This window comes from Pongo pygmaeus, chromosome 3 (assembly GCF_028885625.2).
Source record: "Pongo pygmaeus isolate AG05252 chromosome 3, NHGRI_mPonPyg2-v2.0_pri, whole genome shotgun sequence".
Lineage (NCBI taxonomy): Eukaryota > Metazoa > Chordata > Mammalia > Primates > Hominidae > Pongo > Pongo pygmaeus.
In genome coordinates this window covers 177,090,184-177,109,274 of record NC_072376.2, presented here as the reverse complement: position 1 = coordinate 177,109,274, position 19,091 = coordinate 177,090,184, and the positions used below count along the sequence as shown (strand labels likewise).

Here is a 19,091-nt window from a genome sequence, read left to right as displayed (position 1 = left end):
TCATTTGAGAGGGCTGGTGTTCTTTTTAACTGTATTGTAAGCTGAGTATAGCCAATTGTCTTTATTTTAAGTATTTTCAGAGGGCCAGCCCTCTGTCTAGGATTTTATTTTATTTATTTATTTATTTATTTGTTTGTTTATTTATTTATAGATTCTTGCTCTTTGTGTCACATGGGTCTATATTGGCAGAATATTTTTAGCATTGTAGTTTGGGCTATGATCCAGTAGATGGTGCTTAAGAGTAATGGCCAGCAGAGGGGGTCTTACTTCCTTTAGAGGCTCTTTTGTATTTCCTTGTGTTGCAAGCAGTGCTCTGTAGTGTACAGGGAAGACAAATGACACCCTTACCTGGTCTACTTCTGGGCCTTGGGGGAGCCCCCTTCAATCACTGGTGACACAGTCATATTTCTTTTGTTAGGTGTTCCAGATTGCTTGTCTCTCCAGGGCACAGATCTCAGCGAAGAGACAGAATACATCTTTTCATTACTGGCCCTGCACTGGGAGGGATGCCCTGCTCCCATGCTGGCCAGTGAACCCATGTGTCTCACCCCTCTCTGTGCTCTGAGAGCGGGGCCTTTTTCCCAACTTAAGTGCTGGCCACAGATCTTGGCTCAATATCCCTGAGCTGCATGCTGCAGCCCTGGGGTGCTGGAACCAGGCCACACCTCTGTCCTCTGGACCCTGTGAATGATGCTCTAGCTGCCAGGAAAGTGCTCCCAGGATTCCAGAAAAGTCCTTGGGTAGAGCAAAATACCCAGGCTAGGCAGTGGAGGCTGTGCTGTGCACCCCTTTCTGTGGGTGGCCAGGCAGGGGCCCTAGGAGGGGCTGGTGAGCAGGAAGGCCTATGCAACAGGTGTGCCCCAGTCCTGCAGAGAGGTCAGCCTCACTCTCTCCTGGACCAGCTGTCAGCTGGGACTAGAGATACTTGGACGGAGATGGGGAACCTTGGGGCATTGGAAGCTGTGGCCGCACTCCACTGCAGCTGCTCCATGCACAAAAGCTTCTGGGCTTCATGCTGGCTGAAGCCCTGTCTCTGCCCACTCTCTGGGAAGATCTTTTTGCCAGTTCAAATGTCCGTGGTAGATAGAGGGTCACCTTCAGCTAGGATCCCAGAGGTCTGTGGCAAGAATGGGCTGTCCATCCTTCCCTTAACTCACCTCTTTCTCTGGAGCCATTCAGGTAGCCCTAGCATTTGTGTACCCCACATGGTTTTCAGCTTTCTCTTCAGCCTTGGTTTCTGTGTCAGTTCTCCATTGACTGTCAGTGTTCTCTGTCCAAAGATCTGCCAAAGTATGTTGGTTTACTCTATATTTTGGTCTGTCTCATTGGAAGCAGTGCTTCCTGGCTCTGGTTATCCTTCCAGTCATCCTTCTTGTCTTCAATCAAAAGTGAATTTTAGTTTAATTTAATTAGTCACACTTGGCTAGTAGCTTATGTATTGGACAGTACAGTTATAAAGAAGAGGAGGTCTTGGGACAATGTTATCAGTGCTCTTGGCAAGAGACATTGCACAATCAACGGGGTTTAACTAAAGAAAAAATAATGACAATATATTGTGCTTGTATAACATGTAAAAGTAAAATAAATATATAACAAAAATTGCACAAAGAATAGGAGGGAATATTTGGAATTGATGGAAGGCTTTTACTCTACCAAAATATCATATAAAATATTTTTTCAACAAATGTTGCTGAACATTTGGATTTCCATAGACAATAAAATTAACCTGGATGTGTATTTCACACCATATGTAAAACTAACTAAAAATGGACCATATACATATATATATATATATAATTTTTTTTTTGAGATGGAGGTTCACTCTTGTTGCCCAGGCTGGAATGTAATCTCAGCTCACTGCAACCTCCGCCTCCCAAGTTCAAGCGATTCTCCTGTCCCCATCTCCTGACTAGCTGGGATTATAGGCATCCGCCACTAAGCCCGGCTAAATTTTTGGTATTTTTAGTAGAGAGAGGGTTTCACCACGTTGGCCAGGCTGGTCAAAAATGGACCATATTTTCAAATATAAAATGTAAAATGATAAAACTTCTGTAAGAAACTATAGGAGAAAATATTTTGTCTTTTTGTCAGGCAAAGAGTTTTGTGATATAACACAAAAAGCCAAGCTCAGAAAAGAAAAATTGGACTTGATAGAGATTAACTTTTTTAATTCACAAAGGCTTAATTTCAAAGGCTCAAGGAAAAACAAAGACCCCGTAAATAAAAAATGGGATGGTGAAGCACTCTGAGACTAGTATCAGCAGGACACCATTTTATCCACAGAGTTGATGGAGCAGGAGAATTAAATGATATTACCATGACCCAGTAAGAGATAAAGTCCTGGAAGAGAGATGCTGCCTAAGAGAAGTTTCATTTGATGAGGAAAGCAGCCACTGGCTAGACCACAATTAGGCAGGAGTTAGCCCAGGAAATAAATTATCTGCTTCTAACAACCTGCCTCAATTTACCTGGCTTTTGCTTCCCAACTGGTCTGGGTGATATGGTCCATAGAAGTTAGCCTCTCAGTGTTCACTACAGGAGAAAAAAAAAAAAAAAAAAAGGACAGAAATGGATTGGAGGGAATATCCCTTAGATTCCACTGTCTTTACACTCACTTCTATTTTTGTCCTTTCCTTAACTAAAACAAACAAAACAACAACAACAACAACAAATGAGTTTCAGTTTTGCCTGTTTTTGCCCTAATCTCATGGTTCTACTTTTTCCCAACAACTTTTCTTAGCATAAACAATTTGTCAAGTTGGACATTTCACTAACACTGCAACTCTACACCCTTACAATTAGGCCTCAGGCTTTGTCTTCAGCCATGTCTGGCCTATACTATCCCAAATAAAGGATTGTTTTAAGACTGCTATTAAGATATTCTGGATCTCCACCTGTGACATGAATTGGGAGCTCAGTGTTTTAAGTATATATTTATCTTTGTGTAAACTCTCCAGAATTGTCAGAAGCAGTTTTGCCTCATTCTGTAACCTTTGCAATCACCATTTTTGCCATATCCACTAAGTGTCAAAGACAATTGATTTCCCAGTGCTTTGTGCTCAATCGGTAATTAATTTCACATCATTCTAGTGAGAAATTGAAAATTGCGATGCTACTTTGTCACAGATTGCAGTGTTCTATTTCCCTCAACAATGGGGTTTTCCATCTGCTCACAGATAAGAGAGCAAACCCATCCCAGAACATCACTCATGATACCAGTTATTGTATCATTTAGGGCTGTGGTGGAAAACAGATGGCATTCTCAAAATAGTTTTACTAAAAATAATTTAAAGACGGAAGAATTAAGTGAACCAAAAAGGGATAGTGAGGCACTTAGTGAATAATTATAGTAGTGGAAATCCTTCAGGGAACAGCAAAGAAAATGCAGTGCACCTGGAGAGACCTAGAGCAATTGAAGACCCACTCAACAGGTGTTATAGCTAAAGAGGAAAGCAAGTACTGTTGTAAATGTAAGAAACAGAGAGAATTGGAAGACGAATACCCTAACCTCACTCACCTGGCACTCTTCATGCTTTTGCTGGTGCCTCCCATTTACCAAACCCAGCCAAAGGCAGAAGACCAAGGTGTAGTCTATGGTAATCAGCCCCAGGATACAGAGCTGAGAAGAATAGAAGAGAGATCAGCAGGAAATAAGAAACAAACACTTTCACAAAATCACAGGCAATTTATGAAGGACCAATATAGTAACCTCTCTTGTGGATTACGGATTTTAAAGGTAAAACTTGGAGGAACTAACTTAGTAGATGGTTGTTGCGAAATAATCTAAGTGCCATCCGATAGCACTTTGTCCTTCGTATGAAAATTATTGATTTGAAAACCACCGTGTCACATTCTGTGATGCGTCCATTGCGTTATTACGATAAGCAAAAGTAGCAATAAAAGGCAGAAAGTTTAATTTATCAGGAAGCTATGTCAATTATATAATAGTATGTAAATATAATAAACACAAGCATAATAATATAGTAACTTTTTAAAATATGTTTTACTAATGGGTTATGTAGTGGTATCTGTGGTTTAATTTGCATTTCTCAGATTATTTATTATATTGGGCATTTTCGATATGCTTATTTATCAAGTATATATCTTCTTTGATGAAACAGTCATTAAAATAATTTGCCAATTTTATATTGGATTGTCTTCCTATTATTGAGTGATAACAGCTCTTTTCCATATTTGGAATATATAACTATGTCTAAATAGACAGAGGTTAAGGTATAAATATATATTTATAATCATATTTTGCCATATATGTTAAATGTGTCTTTCCATGTCATAGCTTGCCTTTTCATTTCTTTAACAGTGTCTTTCAAAGACATGGTAGTTGTTATTTGAATAAAGTTTATCAATTTTTATGTATGATCTGAATTTCTTTTAGCAAAAAAAAAAAAAATTTACTTAGCCAAAAAAATTAATCCTGTATTTCCTTTTAGAAGTTTTATAGTCTTGAATCTTATATTTTGATCTTTGCTCTAATTTGAGTGAAATTTTGTATATGCTGTGAAGCAAAGTTCAATTTTTATTTATTTCCAAATATATACACAGATATTACCAGACCATTTGTTTAAAAAATATATAATTATTTTTGATGAATTATCCTGGCACATTTGTAGAAAAATCAATTGACTGCATATGTGTGGGTGTACTCCGAAACTTTCTATTTATTTCTCTTGATCCATTTGTCCATCCATATACCAACACCACAAAGTTTTAATTCCTGTGGCTTTTTATAAAATCTTGAAACCTGATAATGCATGTTCCTCAACTTTGATGTTTTTCAACTTTTTTTTTGCTAATTTAGGTTCTTTGCATTTTCATATAAACTTTATAATTAGAGTATAAAATTTTATACAGAGGGTACTAAGACTTTGCTTGTTACTGCATTGAATCTATAAATATATTTAGGAAGAATTCATATAATTATATTGATACTCAAATAAACATACAATAATATATGTATTTATTTATCTTTATTTCAGCAGCATTTTGTAGTTTTCAGTGGCTAGGTCTTACATATACTTTAATTTATCTTTAAGTATTGTTGATTTAGATGCTATTGTAAATGGTGTTTTGGAAAATTATAACTTATTATTGTTTGTGGTCAGAATATATAAATACAATTGACATTTTGCACATTGGTTTTCAATTGTGTAATTTGTCTTAATTCAATTAATTGTAATTTCTTTCTGTGAGGTTCATTAGGCTTTTCTGTAGAACTGATTATGTTTTTAGAATAAAAACAATTTTGTTTTGTGTAGGCTTTTCTTTTAACATTCAGCATAACTTTTACTTCCTTTCTTGCCTTATTGAACTGGCTAGAACCCTAATTCAGTATTAACTAGAAATAATGTGATTGAACATTCCTGATGTTGCAGGGAAAGCACTCAGTTTGTTTGTTAATCATTAAGTGTGATGTTTTTCATAAATACAAGTTTTTCATAAATATCCTAAATATCCTGTATCAAGTTGAGAGAGTGCCCTATCTTTAATCCTTTTTTTTAGGTCCTTAGTATAAAGGAATACAGTAATTTTTTAAATTGTTGAACCAATTTTGCTTATTTGGGATAAGCCGCATTTATCATGATGGATTATGATTTTCAAGTATTGTTAGATACATCTCATTAAAATTATTTGAAATATTTTGGACTTTAGGTTCATGAGGGTTTCTTTCAATTTTTAATTTTTAATTATAATGGATACATAATTATTGTACATATTTATAGGGTACATGTGATGTTTTGATACAAGCATACTATGTATAATGATCAAATTAGGGTAAATGGGATATCTATCACAATTATTTATCATTTCCTTGTGTTTGAAACATTCCAATTCCACTCTTTTATTTTGAAATGTACAACAAATTATTGTTAGCTATAGTTTCCCTATTGTGCTACTGAGCATTAGATCCTATTCATTCTATCTAACTGTATTTTTGTACTCATTAACCATCCTCTCTTTATTCTCCCCTCCCCAGCATCCTTTCCAGCCTCTAGTTACCATCATTGTACTCCTTATCTCCATGAGTTATTTTTCTTTAGCTCCTACGTATTAGTGAACGCGTGTGATATTTGTCTTTCTCTTCCTGGCTTATTTCACTTAAAATGCCCTCCAGTTCCATCCATTTTATTGCATTCTTTTTTATGGCTTAATAATGTTCCATTGTGTATATGTGATATGGTTAGGTTTTGTGTCCCCACCCAAATCTCATCTTGTATTGCAATCCCCATGTGTTGAGGGAGAGACCTAGTGTGAGATGATTGGATCGATCATGGGGGCAGTTTCCCCCATGCTCGTCTTGTGATAGTGAGTTCTCATGAGACCTGATGGCTTTATAAGGGGCTCTTCCCCCTTCGCTTCCTTCACACGCTCCTTGCCTGCTGCATGTAAGATGTGCCTGCTTCCCTTTCTGCCATAATTGTAAGTTTCCTGAGGCCTCCTCAGCCATATGGAACTGTGAGTCAATTAAACCTCTTTACTTTATAAACTACCCAGTCTCAGGGAAGTTCTTTATAGCAGTCTGAAAATGGACTAATACAATATGTATAATATTTTCTTTGTCCATTCATCCATTAATGGATACTGAGGTTGATTCCATATCTTAGCTGTTGTGGGTACTGCTGTAATACATGGGAGTGCAAATATATTTTTGATATATTGATTGCCTTTATTATGAACATATACCCAGCAGTGGGATTGCTGGATCACATGGTAGTTCTGTTTTTAGTTTTTTTGGGGAAAGTTTATACTGTTTTCCATAGTTGCTGTATGTTGGTAACTTACATTCTTACCAACAGTATATAAAGGCTCCTCTTTCTCTGCATTTGTTATTGCTTGCCTTTCGGATATAAGCCATTTTAACTGGGATGAAATAATATCTCATTGTAATGCATTTTTTCTGATAGTTAGTGATGCTGAGCATGTTTTTCATATACTTTTGGCCATTTGCATATCTTCTTTCAGAAATACCTTTTCAGATCTTTTGCCCATTTTTAAATAAGATTATTTGTTTTGTTTGTTTTGCTATTGAGTTGTTTGAGATCCTTATGTATTCTGGTTGTTAATCCCTTGTTAGATTGGAAGTTTGCAAACACTTTCTCATATTCTGTAGGCTATCTTTTCAGTTTGTTAATTGCTTTATTTGCTGTGCAGAAGCTTTTTTAGCTTGATGTGATCTCATTTGTCTATTTTTGATTTGGTTGGCTGTGTTTTTGAGCTCTTACTCAACAAATGTTTGCCCTCATCAATGTCCTAAAGTGTTACCCCAGTGTTTTCTTCTGGTGGTTTTATAGTTACAGTTTTTAGATGTAAGTCTTTAATCCATTTTTACTCGATTTTTGTACATGGTGAGAGGTAAGGGTCTAGTTTCATTTTTCTGCATACGGATATCCAGTTTTTTAAGCACTATTTATTGGAGATACTGTGCTTTACCCATCAAATGTCCTTGGCACCTTTGTCAAAAATGAGATAACCATAATGGATAGATTTATAACTGTATTATCTATTCTGTTCCATTGTTTGAGGCATCTTTTTTTTATGCTAGTACCATATTGTTTTGTTTACTATAGCTTTGTGGTGTAATTTGAAATCAGATCATGTCTATTAGGTCTATTTGGTCTGTAGTAAATATTAAGTCTGATGTCTGTTTGTTGATTTTCTGTCAAGATGATCTCTCCAATGCTGAAAATGGGTTTTGAAGTCTCAAGCTATTATGGTATTGGGATCTCTCTCTTTTTTGCTCTAATAATATTTGCTTTATATATCTGAGTGCTCCAGCATTGGATGCATGTATATTTATAATTGTTCTATTACCTTGCTGTATCAATCCCTTTATCATTATATAATGACCATTTTCAGTTTTTTTCTTGAAATATATTTTATTTGATGTAACTATAGCTACTCCTGCTTTTTTTAGTTACATTTCCATGGAATATATTTTTTCCATTCTTTTAATTTCAATCTATATGTGTTTTTATAGGTGAAGTGAGTTTCTTGTAAGCATCATATATGTGGGTCTTGTTTTTTATTGATTCCACCACTCTATGTCTTTTGAATAATTTAGTCCATTTACATTCATTGTTATTACTGATAGGTAAAGACTTACTACTGCCATTGTGTTATCTGTTTTGTGGTAGTTTGGGTGGTCCTCCCTTCCTTCCTGTCTTCTTTATGTAAAAGTGTTTTTCTCCCGTAGTATGTTGTTATTTCTTCCTTTTTATTTTTATTTATCTATTGTAAGTTTTTGTTTTGTGGTTACCATAAGGCTTGCAAATAACATTTTATACAAATTAGTTTGAAGTGATGACAGCTTAACTCTAATTACAAAGAAAGGAAAGAAAGCAAACAAAAAAACAAAGAGAAAACTAAAAACCTCTACACTTTTTTAATCCACCCTGTCCTCATTTTTTTTACTTTTTGTTTTCTCTCTTTACTTTTTTTTTTTTTTTTTGAGATAGACTCTCACTCTGTCTCCAGGCTGGAGTGCAGTGGTGCGATCTTGGCTCACTGCAACCTCTGCCTCCCAGGTTCAAGCGATTCTCCTGCCTCAGCCTCCCAAGTAACTGGGACTACCGAGGTGCACCACCACGCCCAGGTAAGTTTTTTTGTATTTTTAGTGGAGATGGGGTTTCACCATTTTCCCCAGGATGGTTTTGATCTCTTAACTTCGTGATCCACCTGCCTCAGCTTCCCAAAGTGCTGGAATTACAGGTGTGAGTCACCATGCCCGGCCTCCCTTTAGCATGTCTTTTAAGGCAAGTCTGGTGTTGACAAATTCTTCAGCTTTTGATTGTCTAGGAAAGTCTTTATTTCTAGTTTGTGTTTGAAGGATAATTTTGATTAATATAGTATTCTAGGTTGAAAGATTTTTTTTTTTCCTTCAGCCTTTGACTTTGTCATCCCACTTCCTCGTGACCCGTACAGTTTATGCTGCTAGACACATCAGAACTCCTTTATATGTTATTTGCTTCTTTTTTCTTGCTGCTTTTAGGATCCTTTCTGTATCCTTGACCTTTGAGAGTTTATTACATGCCTTGAGGTAGTCTTATTTGGGTTAAATTTATTGGATTTTTTTTAATCTTCTTGTACTTGGATATTCATATCGTTCCCAAGTTTTAGAAGATTTTCTGTTATTATTTCTTTGAATAAACTTTCTCTCTCTTTCCATCCTCCTTAAGGCCAATAACTCCTATATTTGTCCTTTTGAGGCTATTTTCTAGATTTTTTAAGGCATTCTTTATCTCCTTTATCCTTTTTCTTTTTTCTCCTCTAATTGTGTATATTGATATAATCTATCTTTGAGCTCATTAATTCTTTCTTGCTTGATCAGTGCTGCAGCTGAGAGACTCTGATGCATTTTTATGTTTCTCAATTGTATTTCTAAGCTCCAGAATATCTGCTTGAATTTTTTAATGATTTCAGTCACTTTGTTAAATTTTTGTGATAGAATTTTGAATTCCTTCTTTGTGTTATCTTGACATTTATCAAACTTCCTCAATACAACGATTTTGAATCCCCTGTCTGAAAGGTCACGTATCTCCATCACTTCAGTATTGGTTGCTAGTGCCTTATTTTGTGTGTTTGGTGAGGTCATGTTTTACTGGATGTTCTTGGTGCTTGAGGGCCTTCACTGATGTCTGGGCATGGAAGACATATATTTAAACTAATCTTCACCGTCTGGGCTTGTTTATATGCACTCTTGAGAGGGCTTTTTACAAATTCCAAGGGGAGTGAGTATTGTGACCAAAGCCTGTGGTCATGGCAACTGTTTCAGCACTAGGGGGCTCCATAAGCTCAGGAATGGTGCAAATCCTGCCGCCTCCTATAGACACTGCTTGGTGAACCTGGGTAAGATAAGGGAGAATTCCCTGGGTCACCAGGCAAAGTCTCTCACTTTCTTTTCCCCAATCAAAAGGAGTCTGTCTTGGCCCTGGGCTATCTGAAATTGGGGAAAGGGGTGATGTGGACACTCTCATGTCCACCATAGCTGGCACTGTTCAGGGTCACATCCAAATTTTTACAGAGCAGCAAAATACTGGGACTCACCCAAAGCCTGTGGCCACAATTGCCTGGCTGCTGCTGCTGCTGCTCTTTACTCAAAGCCCAAGACCACTTTAGTCAGCAGTTGGTTAATTCAGCTGGGTCCTTCTTATCAAGGCAGTGGAATCCCTTCTGACCGAAGGTGTATCTATAAGCACCATCCAGGAGCAAAGACCTGGAATCTGGGGTTTCAGGAATTTTCCTGATGCTTCATTTTACTTTGGCTCAGGTGGCACCCAAGTTGCAAGATGCAGTCTTCTGTACTCTGTCCTCACCTTCTGTCAAGCAGAAGGAATCTTTACTGAGGCTACAGTGCCTGGAGTTGTAGGAGGGGTGACACAGGCATTCATTTGGACACCACAGTTGGTGTTGCACCCCAAGTCCCTTGCCTACAAAACCAGTGCAGCAACAGGACTTGCCCTAGGACTGTGAGCCTTGTGTCCTGACTGCCACTTAAATTTATTCTGGGACCCAGGCCAATTTCGTCAGCTAGTGGTGAAGCTAGCTAGGACTCAGGTTTTTCCTGCTGGTGTAAGAAATTTCCCTCTGGCCCAGGGCTGGTCTAGATGTGCTCCCTCCATGAGCACTCTCAGAATTCTGCACTGTGCTGTGTTCTGCTGTGACATGGCAGAAGTGAGTTCCAATGTAGTGCTCCACACTCACTTTGCTCTCCCTCCCCGCAAAACACATTTTCTCCCCATCTGTGCCGCCTGTAATTAGGGTAGGTGAGGTGTAGGCAATGCAAGAGTGTCTTACCTACTCTCTTCAACACCTCTTTCCTCGATATTATGTTCAAACCAGGTACTGTGATACCTCACATGACTTTCTGGTTCCTATTGAAGGTGCTATTTTTAGTTTTTTTGGGGAACCTTCATACTGACTCTGCAATAGCTGTACTAATTTATATTCTCACCAACAGTGTGCAAGTGTTTTCTGTTCCCCACATCTTGCCAGCATCTGTTATTAACTGTCTCTTTGATATAAGCCGTTGTAACTAGGATGAGATGATATTTGTATCTCATTTTCATTCTCACTTGTGTTTCTCTGATGGTTATTGATGTTGAGCATTTTTAAAGATACCTATTGGCCATGTATATGTTTCTTTTGCAGAAATGTATGTTCAGGTCTTTTGCCCAGTTTTTAATTGAGTTATTTTTTTTTTCTATTGAGTTGTTTGAGCTTTTCATATATTCTGGTTATTAACAACTTGTCAGGTATATAGTTTGCAAACATTTTCTCAACATCTGCGGGTTGTCTCTTCAGTTTGTTGATTGTATTCTTTGCTGTGCAGAAGGTTTTTAGCTTGATATGATCTCATTTGTCAATTTTTGGTTTTATTGCCTGTACTTTCGAGGTCTTACACAAAAAATCTTTGCCCACACCAATGTCCAGGAGTCTGTTCCCAAATATTTTTTTTTCTAGTAGCTTCATAGCTTCAGATTTTAGACTTAGATCTTCCATCCATTTTTATTTGAATTTGGGGCATGGTTCGAGAATAGGGGTCTAGTTTTATTCTCCTGCATGTCATTATCCAGGTTTTTGTTAGCATCATTTATTGAAGAGACTTTTCTTTCACCATTGCATATTTTTGGCAACTTTGTTAAAGATGAGTTGGCTGTAAATGTGTGGATTTATATCTGGGTTTTCCATTCTGTTCCATTGGTCTATGTGTCTGTTTTTATGCCAGTACCATGCTGTGGTTACTACAGCTTTGTAGTAAATTTTGAAGGCAGATAGTATGATGTTTCCAAGTTTGTTATTTTTGTTCTGGATTGCTTTGGCTATTTGGTGTCTTTTGTGCTTGATATAAATTTTAGGATTATTTTTTCTATTTCTGTGAATGATAACATTGGTATTCTGACAGGGATTGCATTTAATCTGTAGATTGCTTTGGGTAGTGTTATCGTTTTAAAAATATTAATTCTTCTAAATCATGAGCATGAAATATCTTTTCATATTTTTGTGTCTTAAGTTTCTTTCATTAATGTTTTATAATTTACCTTGTATAGGTCTTTCATTTCTTTAAGTTTATTCCTAGGTATTTTATTTTGTCTGTAGGTAATATAAATGGGATATATGTATCTTTTCCTGATTGATTGCCACTGCAATATAGAAATGTTTCTGATTTTATTGTTTATTTTGTATACTGCAACTTTACTGAATTTATCAGTTTTAAGAGTTTTTGGCCAGGCACGGTGGCTCACTCCTGTAATCCCAGCACTTTGGGAGGCTGAGGCTGGTGGATCATGAGGTCAAGAGACTGAGACCATCCTGGCTAACGTGGTGAAACCCCATCTCTACTAAAAATACAAAAAAAAAAAAAAAAAAGAAAAAAAAGAAAGCTGAGCGTGGTGGCACGCTCCTGTAGTCCCAGCTACTTGGGAGGCTGAGGCAGGAGAATCGCTTGAACCTGGGAGGCAGAGGTTGCAGTGAGCCGAGATTGTGCCACTGCACTCCAGCCTACATGACAGAGTGAGACTCTGCCTCAAAACAAACAAACAAACAAACAAAAAAGTTTCTTGATGGAGTCTTTAGGTTTTTCTAAAGCTAAAATAATATACTCAAACAAGGATAATTTGACTTTTTTTCTAATTCAGATATTCATTATCTTTTTCTCTTGCCTAATTGCTCTGTCCAGTAGTTTCAATATTTGTTGAATAGAAATGGTAAAGGTAGGCATCCTTGTATTTTTCCAAACCTTAAAAGGAAGTCTTTCAGTTTTTCTCCATTCAGTATGATGGTAGCTGTTATATATGGACTTTTTTATTTTGAGATACATTCCTTCTGTACCCATTGTAATGAGGGCTTTTTTTTTATCATTAAGGGATGTTGAATTTTGTCAAATGCTTTTCAGCATCTATTGCAATAATCACATGGTTTGATTTTTCTTGATTCTGTTAATGTGATGTATCATGTTTATGGATTTGTATAAGTTAAACCATCCTTGCATTTCTGGATGAATCCCACTTGATCATGGCGAATGATTTTTTAACATGTTGATTTCAGTTTGGTAGTATTTTGTTGAGAACTTTGCATCTATGTTAATCAATGATATTGGCTCTTAGTTTTATTTCTTTATTGTATCTTCATCTGCTTTTGGTATCAGTGTAATGTTGGCCTTGTGAGATGAGCTTAGAAGTATTTCCTCCTCTTTAATTTTTAAAAGAGTTTGAGTAGAATTTGCATTACTTTTTTAAATGCTTGGTAAAATTCAGCAGGGAAGTTATCAGGTCCTGGACTTTTATTTAATGAGAGACTTGTTATTATGGCTCAATTTTATTATTTCTTAATTGATTTTTTGAGGTTTTCTCTTTTTTCAGGGTTCAATCTTCATAGGTTGTATGTGTACAGGAATTTATTTTAGGTTTTCTAAGTTACTGGTGTGTAGTTGCTCATAATAGTATCTAATGATTCTTTGCATTACTGAGGTCTCAGTTTTTACATATTCTTTTATGTTTCTGATATTATTTATTTGGGTCTTCTATCCTTTATTCTTAGTCTAGCTGAAGGCTCACCAATTTTTTAATTTTTTCCAAACACCGTGTTTATGTTTCATTTGGCGTTTGTACTTTTTGGTCTCAATTTCATTTATTTCTGCTCTAAAGAATATGTATTACTTCTTTCCTTCTACTAATTGGGTTTTTTTCCCTTGGGGTACATCATTAGGTTGTTTATTTGAAGTCTTTCAACTTTTTTGATATAGGTGTTTCTTGCTATAATCTCTCTTCTTACTGTTTTTGCCATATCCCATATATTTTGGCATGTTATATTCCTTTTCATTTGTTTCAAGAAATGTTTAAATGTACTTCTTAACTTCTCAATTGACTCACTGGTTCTTCAGAAGTATGTTGTTTAAATTTTATGTGTTTGTCTATTTCCCGAGTTCCTCTTATTATTGATTTCTAGTTTTATTCCATTGTGGTCAGAAAAGATACTTGACATGATTTCTGCTTTTTTTTATTTGTACAGACTTGTATTTTTGCCTAAGATGTGGTCTATTCTGGAGGTTGATCCATGTAGTGATGAAAATAATATTCTGCAGCAGTTGGATGAAATGTTATGTAAATGCCAGTTAGGTCTATTTTATCTAATATGTAGTTTTATCCCATTGTTTTTCGTTTTATTTTCTGTCTAGATGACTTGTCCATTACTGAGAGTGTGGTGTTAAAGTTGCCTACTGTTATTGTTTTGCATTCTGTTTCTCCCTTTAGATCTGTTCATGTTTACTTTACATACTTGTGACCTTTGGTGTTGAGTGCACACATATTTATGACTGTTATATTCTGTTGTTGAACTGACCCCTTTATGATTATGTAATGAACTTATTCTCCTCTTTTTATAAACTTAGATTTATAGTCTGTTTTATCTGATATTAGTATAACTACTTCTGCTCTTTATTGGTTTCCAGTTGCATGGAATATCTTTTATTACTCCTTTACTTTCAGCCTATATGCATCTTTATAGGTAAAGTGTGTTTCTTGAATGAAACATATAGTTGGGTCCTGGTTTTTTAAATTTGTTCAGCCACTATATGCCTTTTAATTGGAGAATTGAGACTATTTACATTCAGAGTTATTAATAAGTGTTATTGATAGAGTGAGTACTTACTCCTGACATTTTGTTACCTGTTTTCTGGCTGTTATGAGACTCTCATTTTCCTCTTTCTTACTCTCTTCCTTTGTGGATAAGTGTTTTTTTTCTTGTAGTACAGTTTAATTTGTTGCTTTTTATTTTTAGTAAATCCATTATAAGTTTTTGTGCTTTGCTTACCATAAGGCTTACAAAAATAATTCTATAGATATAGCAAGTTATTTTAAAGAGATGACAACTTATCTTAGATCACAAATAGAAAAATAGAAAGAAACCAGGGCAAACACACACACACACACACACACACACACACACACAGAGAAAGAAATTCTACATGTTAACTTTATATCTTCCACATTTTGACTTTTGCTTGTCTCAACTCACATATTTTTATATTACCTATCTCTTTACTTGTTGCTATAGCTATTATTGTTTTTGATAGATTTGCATATGGGCTTCATCCTAGAATTATGAGTGGATTGCACACCACATTTACAGTAGTAGGATATTCTGGGTTTGTCTGAGTGCTTAATTTTACCTGTGGGTTTTATACCTTGAAAAGTTTTCTCTTTTTTTTCTTTCTTTTTTTTTTTTTTGAGATGGAGTCTCGCTCTGTCACCCAGCCTGGAGTGCAGTGGCACGATCTCAGCACACTGCCAGCTCCACTTCCCGGGTTCACGCCATTCTCCTGCCTCAGCCTCCCGAGTAGCTGGGACTACAGGTGCCCGCCACCACGCCCAGCTAATTTTTTGTATTTTTAGTAGAGACGGGGTTTTACCATGCTAGCCAGGATTGTCTTGATCTCCTGACCTCGTGATCCGCCCGCCTTGGCCTCCCAAAATGCTGGGATTACAGGCGTGAGCCACCGCACCTGGCCGAAAAGTTGTCTTTTTGCAAGTTCATTTTTTTTTTTTTTCCAGATTTCAGAGCTCCCTCTATTATTTCTTATAAGATGGGAATGATGGTGGTGAATTATCTCAGCTTTTGTTTGTTTGTGAAAGGTTTTATCTCTCATTTATATTTGAAGAATAATTTTGCTGGATACATAGTATTCTTGGATGGTGCTTCTTTTTCTTTGTCTACTACGTAAATATTCCACTCCTTTCTGACCTGTATGGTTTCTGTTGAGAAGTCTCCAGACAAATTGGAGCTCATTTAATTTTATTGGCTTCTTTTCTCTTGCTGCTTTTAGAACCCTCTCTTTGTTCTTGAAATTTGAGAGTTTATTATATACCTTGGCATAGTCTTTTTGGGTTGAATATGCTTGGTGTTCTTAGGACTGCCTGTATCTGGATATTTACATCTCTCTCAATTTTTGGATAGTTTTCTGTTATGATTTCTTTGAATAAACTTTGCACTTTTAACACATTTTCAGCTCCCTCTCAACACCAATAACTCTTAGATTTGTTAATTTGAGGTAATTTTCTATATCTTGTAGGTGGTTTTCATTCCTTTCCTTTTTTTATTTTTCATTTTTCTCCTCTGACTGTGTATTTTCACATAGCCACAGTCTTCAAGCTTACTGGTATTTTTCTCTCCTTGTCCACTCTGCTGTTGAGAGCCTCTAATGAGTTCTTCAGTGCAACAAATGTCTTTTTTAGTTCCATGATTTCTGTTCGATTTTTGAAATTATTATTTCAATTTTTGTCAAATTTCTCTGAAAAATTTCTGAATTGCTTTACTGTGTTATCTTGGAGATCACTGTGTCTTCTTAAATCTGCTATTTTGAATTCTTTTTCAGAGAACTTACAATTTATTGCCTCATTAGGGTCTGTCACTGGATCTTTGCTTATCCTTTTGTCGAGGTCATGGTTCTGTGTTTTTTTTGTTTGTTTCTCGTGGATATACATCTATATCTTTGCTTTGGATGATAAGTAATTTATTTTAGTTTATTATTAGCTTGTTTTGGTTTTCATTGGATATGTTTGCTTGGGAAATCTTTATTGCTTGATCACTATCTCCTTTTTGGTTCTAGGTGATTCCTTAGATAGGACTGCTACCTGTTTCAAATGGGATAGGTCTCAAACAGATTATCCCAGCAGCATGGTAAGGCTGGATAGGTGTTTATGCCCAATGGCCCTGTGAAATGTAACTCCTACAATGTGGTGCTGCTAAATAGCCACTCTTATTTGTCATCTTCTTTGACTAAGTTATAGAGCATTGTTTCCAAGCCTGGGGATGGTAGTCCCACTTCCTCTGTTTTTCTCTACCTGTCCTCAGAAATATTTTTCCTTTCAGACAGTCATGAATTTTCCCATGGGTTAAGGCAGGGACAGGTCTCCTGTAAGGGCACCCAAGATGGCACAGAAGCTGGTTGACCACCTCCATCTCATTTTCTGTAGTATAGAAACCATAAGTTGGGGGAAGATTACCATGCACTTGTTGCCAAGCAGAGTTGCAGGGAGGGACATTGTGAATGTGGAAGTCCAATTATCCCACCATCTGCTCAGAGTTTGTTCACTTGCTGGTGAAAATCCTGGTGCTGTATATTTGTTTTTGTTTTGCAAGGGGAGTGAAGCTAGCTTTCTTCTACACAGCTGTTTTAAAACTGGAAGTCTGTTGTCCTGTTGGAAAGTTTTAAATTATTAATTTAATTGCTTTACTAAAAATAGGGCTACTCACACTTTGTTTTCATGTTTCACTTTTCTTAATATACATTTTTAAAGAAATTTAAATATTTTATCTAATTTTTCAATTTTAATGACATAAAATTGATCATAATTTTTAAAATTATTTTTGTATTTGTTAAATATATAGTAATGTTTCCTCTTTTATCTTTGTTATTGGTAACATAGAGTATTTTTACTTTTCTTTTGATTTATTTATCTTTTCAAAGAATCAGCTTCTGGTTTTACTAATTTTCTGCATTATCGTTTTCTCCAGTTTACCAATACCCTCTATTTGGTTATTATTTCCTTTCTTTTATTGACCTTTTATTTAATGTGCTCTACTTTTATTGCTGCTTAAAGTAAATATTATATCATTACTTTTAAACCTTTTTGCTTCTCTTTCATGAATTATGAGAGCCATAATTTCTTCTTGAGCACTAATTTAAGTACACCTCACCAATTTTGATGTGCATTCTTTTATTTTTATTTATTTCCCAATGTTTTCTAGTTGTCTTTGAGATTTCTTCTCTGGCTTATGGGCTTTATTTAAATACATTACTTGACTTCCAATTGTGGGGGGTGATTTTTCAGACTTTTTTGTTAGTGATTTCTAATTTTATTCTGTTACGACCAAAAAATATATACATGATTATTTCAGCTCTTTCCAATTTATTGAGGTTTTTTTATAGCCCAAGTTATAATCTATTTTTGTGAATATTTTATTTTCACTTGATAAAATTATTTCTATTATGCAGTCATTGGGTGGAATTGGTTGACAGTGTTGTTATAGATTATCCTTATGTTTGCTTTCTCCATCTATTCCAGAAAGTTGTTTTGAAATTGCAAACTGTAACTGCAGATTTGTTTACTTCTATTTTCAGTTCTGTCCATTTCTGTCATATTTATTTAGGATTTCTATTATGAGATGCATACAATTTATGTTTTTATATCTTCCTAATAAATTATTATTATTATTTAATTCTATTTTATTTTAAATTCTGGGATACATGTGCAGAACGTGCATATATATATATATTATATATAATATATAAAATATATCTTTTTATATTTCTATTATATTTATATAATATATCTTATAAATATATATTATATAAATATAATATATGATATAATGTATATTATATATAAAATAATTAAATAATTATTTTATGTATAATATAAAATATTTATTATATAATTATATAATTATATGATAAAATAATATATATATTATAAAATATATAATATATTTATATATAATATATAAATATATATAATATATTTATATATAATATATAAATATATATAATATATTTATATATTATATATAAAATATATAATAATATATATAAAACATAAAATATATAAAAAATATATAAAATATATATAAAATATGTATTATATATAAAATATATAATAATAAATATATAATATATAATATATAATAAAATATAATATATAATATATATAATATATAATATATAATATATAATATATAATATATATAATATAATATATATAATATAATATATATAATATATAATATATATAATATATGTAATAAATATATAATGATATATAATATATAATAGATATAATGTATAATGATATATATAATACATAATAGATATAATATATAATGATATATAATATATAATAGATATAATATATATAATGATATATAATATATAATAGATATATATAATGATATATAATATATAATAGATATAATATATAATGATATATAATATATAATAGATATATATAATGATATATAATATATAATAGATATAATATATAATGATATATAATATATAATAGATATAATATATATAA

At 34.4% G+C, this 19,091-nt stretch overlaps 1 protein-coding gene across 5 annotated transcripts in view; it reads left to right on the top strand.

Annotated features, from left to right (window-relative positions):
* MARCHF1 (membrane associated ring-CH-type finger 1) overlaps positions 1 to 19,091 on the top strand; it is an 844,416-nt gene that overhangs the window by 355,144 nt on the left and 470,181 nt on the right. The window contains exon 1 of one of the 5 annotated variants that reach the window (XM_063664259.1): positions 9,784 to 9,864. The exons of 3 other annotated variants lie outside the window; for them this stretch is intronic. The gene's annotated coding sequence lies outside the window, so the exon portion shown is untranslated. Of the gene's footprint in view, positions 1 to 9,783; positions 9,865 to 19,091 lie in introns of those variants that run through there. One more of the 5 variants, XM_063664255.1, reaches the window with a different exon arrangement.